The following is a 5242-nucleotide window of genomic DNA, read 5'->3' on the forward strand; positions in this document are numbered from 1 at the left end:
AGTACTACACTGAAATAATAGACTGAAATGTTACAAAACTATCTTCTCCACCAATTCTTCAAAGAGTTTTAAATGAAGATATAACTTAGGGAGATTACCTATATTACCTATTACCTATATTATATGTATAGGGAGACATGCCAGATTGGAATGTACAAAACTATCCCTGCCACATGCAAGCCGACGAGCGGTGTCTAAAGTTGCCCACGGAAGCATCGTCTCATGCTAATGTATGTGGGCCCCAATCAACAGATGGATTCATCAGGAAAACATTTAAATCAAGGTCCATGCCGCCAGATTTTACCAACAAATCACAATGCAAAGTTGGTATTTGAGAGCTGGACACAAACAGATGAAAAATAAATGTACATATTATGTAAATAATGTTAAAAACACACACTCATTGGTTGGTTGAAGAAAGGGGTGCTTATGGAGCTAGAACTGCAACCACCCCTTCGTTTTGAGTTCTGGGTTGTTTAAATATTGTCATACAATATCTAAACAAGCGAAGAGCTTCACAATGTAACAAAAAAATGAGATAACTAAATGTTTTTTAATTTATCAAAATCATCAAAAATTTCAAATTTTTATTGATTTGTAATTGACCTTGTGGGATCGGAAGATATTCGTTAAATGCGTAAGTCTATTTTTTTATTACTCTACCATGCAAACTGTAAATAAATTTTACTATAGCGATAAATAAAACGTACACGAAGGATAAAAAAAATTTTTGGAAAAAAGGTAATTTTTGGTAAAATTTCCTTTTTTTTTCATAATCTTTAGGCCTGTTGCGGGATCGGAAGATAAAGTTCGATTTGAATAATTCTTTTTTTGTTTTTCTTGTAATTACCAATCGCAACTTTTCCGCACTATAGCGACATGGAATTATCAACTTGACTTTGTTCGCACCACCCATATTGACGAATAATTACGGATCAATTGGGTTGATCGAATAAGAAATAACATAGTTTTAAATCCAATGAATAAGAGCACATACACAACAAAAGCATTAAAAATTCGAAAGTTACAATATTTCGGCCATATAATGAGACATCCAAATATTTCCAAATATTTTTCGAAAATCCAAAATATTTGGAAAGCGAGGTCCAGGAAGAAGAAGAACATCCTGGTTGAATAACCTCAGAACTTGGTTCAACACAACATCTGTCCAGCTTTTTAGCGTTGCTGCAGATAAAGTGAATATTGCCATCCTGATCGCCAACATTCGTCACTGATAGGCACATAAAGAACAAGAATCAGACATCCAGAGAGGTATAACCTTCTATATCTTATAATCCAGGGCAACATCGATGGAAGAAGAGGCCCGAGCCGAACAACACCCTGGCTCAGAAATCCCCGGGAGTGGTAAAAGAGACCAGCGCTAATCTATTTAGAGCTGCTGTAAACAAAGTTATTATTGCCAATATGATCGCTAACGTTCGATAATCGGACAGGGTACGGAAGAAGGAAGAAGAAATTTTAAACGTATGTTTTTTCACCCCCGACATGGAATGACATTCAACCCTCAAGTAAAAGCAACCAACGGGACAAGTCTAACTTTGAAGTGGAGGGTAACGGTCATTCCATATCAACTCAACACACCTAATTTCCACCCCTCTTCAGATTTGGCTATAATTTGGAATACTCATAGTGGCTAGTAAGGGAAACAAAAATACAAAATTTTAAATTTTTACCTTAAGCCGTTTACGAAATATGGTTATGTAAAGTTTTCTAAAAAAATTCAAAACACGACGACCATACTTTATTGGATTGGTTGTAAAAGCATTTTGTAGCATTTTTTAAGCTATTTATAGTGATATAATAAATATACAAAATTATGTTATGATGAACAAGTTTTTCTCAAACAAGAAAAATATATTTTGATTAAGTATTTTTCCAACAAGTATGTACATAATTTAAAATTTTCATAATATTCCTACAAATACAAAGTACTGTTGTTAATAACATATAAAAATTTTATCATGGGATGCTGATAGGTTGAACATAAAAAATAAATGTCACACATACAGTATGGTGCAAATGAAAGGAATAAATTCGTAATGTCGCAAGCTGGCGACTGGAAAGAAAAATTCCGAAACAGGTCGATTTTTATTTTTAAATTGTAATTTTTTGGCATATATATCATACTAGTGACGTCATCCATCTGGGCGTGATGACGTAATCGGTGATTTTTTAAATGAGACTATAGGTCCTGTGTTAGCTCATTCGAAAGGTTACTAATTTAATTCTCTGTTCAGTAATATAAATAATAACATAATTATTTATACAGGGTGAAAAAAAAAGTTTTCTTAATTAAATTAATTGAGAAAAAAGAAGAATGCATGTAATTTGTTTATTTCTGGAAACAGTAAAATCTACTTTAAATTAAATAAATTACATACATTCTTTTTTTTTGTCAATTAATTTAATTAGAAAAACTTTTTTTCCTACCCTGTATAAATAATTATAATAGGTTTGTTCTAGCATCAGTTTCAAACGGTTTGAAACCATCAGCGAATAGTGGACCAGCGCGAGTAGGGAGGATAGCACTGGTGACTATATTATGTTCTCTTACTCACCAACTGTTTGCTGACGGTTTCTGACTAGTTTGACTGTTTGCTAGAACAACCCTATTACTGTTTATATTACTGAATAGATAATTAAATAACCTTTCAAATTAACCAGCACACGACCTATAGTCTCATTTAAAAACTCACCGATTACGTCATCACGTCCAGATGGATGATGTCAGTAGTATGACATATAGGTATGCCAATAAATTACAATTGAAAAATAAAAATCGACCTGTTTCGGGATTTTTCCTTAAAGTAGCCAGCTTGTGACATTACGAATTTAGTCCTTTCATTTGCACCATACGGTACCTATGTGTGAAATTTATTTCTTTATGTTGAACCCATGACCATCCTATGATAAAATTTTTATGTTATTAATAACAGTACTATGTATTTGTAGGAATATTATGAAAATTTTAAACTATTTACTTTTTGGAAAAATACTTAATCAAAATATATTTTTTTGTTTGAGAAAAACTTGTTTATCATGACATCATGCTGTATATATCAGTAAAGAGCTTTAAAATGCTGCAAAATGACACCCCTCCCAGCATTCTAGCTCAATTAGGACAGCTTCTATAACCATTCCAATAAAGTATGCTCGCGATGTTTTGGATTTTTTTTTGGAAAACTTCACATAACCATATTTCGGAAACAGCTTGAGACAAAAATTTAAAATTTTGTGTTTTTCTTTACCTAATCATCCACTATGAGTACTCATAGGTCAGTCTTAACAAAATCTAAACAGGTCAGGAAAAAAATTAATTCAAAATGTGTTGATTTGACCTGGAATAGCTCGTAAATATAACCTAAACCCAAATTATCATGCAATTCAGTGGTCACCCTGAAAATTACACAATATCGCCGTATTTCACGTTCATTTACTGGGCTATTATTTAAAGATCGTTTATTGGTCATTAGTTCGTGACGTATTTATAAATAATAAATATTTAATGAGAGGTACTATGTAAATGCTTGATATTGTAAGTTAAACAGTTCAGTTCTTCAGTCTGTCAGATCCAGAAGTGAGTTAGTATACCAGTATTTATATAATAACTAGTTGTGCATTTATTGTTATTTCCATTTCTTATCTTCTGTGCGAGATACGCTCAATTTACAATAAAACGGAAGAGTCAAAAGTGTACCTCACTTCGACAAGATGTCTCATTCCAAAAAGCGAGGAAGAAGGATGACCTTTGTGTTGAAAATGAACACCAAAGAAAACGATACAATGGAGGAATTGAATAGCAGCTTCTGTGGCTGTAATCGTCTATCAGATCTTCAAGAATCTTCCAGCCATCGTGAAAACAAACTCCTGTACTACACGAAACGAAAAATTCAATGGAGTACGTCTACAAGAAGTTCTTTGAAGAATATCTCTATGTTAACGGTGACGGCGAAAGAAAAAAATTCAATAGTGGAAGCTGGAAGGAAGAACGAAGAAACAAGGAAACTACAAATTCAACTAAGTGCATCGGCCAGAAGTTCCATTGGAAGATTGTTGTCAGAAGTGAAATGGTTTTGTTCCGAACAAAATAAAGAAAAGAACGATACATTTAAACCACTGGCACTCCACGTGCAACATACTACCAGATGTTCAACAATGCTCCATTCAACCTTAGAACATTCAATTGAGTATGTCATTTGCGACTACAAACAGTTGAATGTCCGAGTTCAGCTATTAGTAACTAACAAGTCTAAAACCAGTTCCAGTTTTAGCTCCGATGCCAGTTCAAGTTCCTGTTCCAGTTCAAGTTCCGGTTCCAATTCCAGTTCCAGTTCAAATTTAACTTCTACAAAAGAAAATGCAGCTAATAATTCTTATAATGTAAGTTTGATTTTATTGTTTATATTTATTATTTTGGTTTATGACTCTTTATCCTAATCTTTCAAAAACTTGAATAACAGAAATTACTATGACTACCTATTAGCTAATTAAAAATTTGCTAAATTATTAATAAAATTTTGGTATTTGGACCGATGGCTCTTGGTAGAGTATAGCTGTGGGAGCACGCCAAATAGAATTCTATTTTAGTGACGTCACGTTGCCTAGCAACCGTCGATTCTCCCATTATGAAATTCTATTTTGTGACGTCAGCAAAATAGAATTCTATTTGGCGTGCTCTGGTCCCTGGTCACTAAATATTCCGTGAGCACTTTAGTACATTCTTTCACGGTTTTGGCTGTAAATTTTAAAAAACCGCTTTGATTGACATGAAATTTGGCATACGCATAGCTATCATGTCAAAGAAAAAAGTGATATAGTTCCGATGTGTGTTTTTGCCCTGGGGTGACTTTCACCCCATCTCGGTGGTGATCAAATGTCCAAGGCAAGTCTTGAAATGGATAAACTGACTAATTTTAAGCAACTTTTGTTCTATTGAGTTTTTTCACCAAATCAATACATTTCGAGTTATTTGCAAGTAAATATGTTCATTTTCATTAAAATAACCACGTTTTTAGACGGTTTTTCGCAAATAACTCAAAACGTAAGCATTTTGTCGAAAAAAATATTCTTAGCAAAACTATAGCCTATAAGAAAGTGAAAAAAACGGTGTATATATTAGGTCTCTATACCTAGCAAAAGCAGAGTTATAGCTAATGAAAAATAGGTTCATATTCTAAAAATTCCAAACAGAATAATTAAATGTGAAATATCCAAATAATGA

Source organism: Diabrotica virgifera, chromosome 9 (assembly GCF_917563875.1).
Source record: "Diabrotica virgifera virgifera chromosome 9, PGI_DIABVI_V3a".
NCBI classification, from domain to species: domain Eukaryota; kingdom Metazoa; phylum Arthropoda; class Insecta; order Coleoptera; family Chrysomelidae; genus Diabrotica; species Diabrotica virgifera.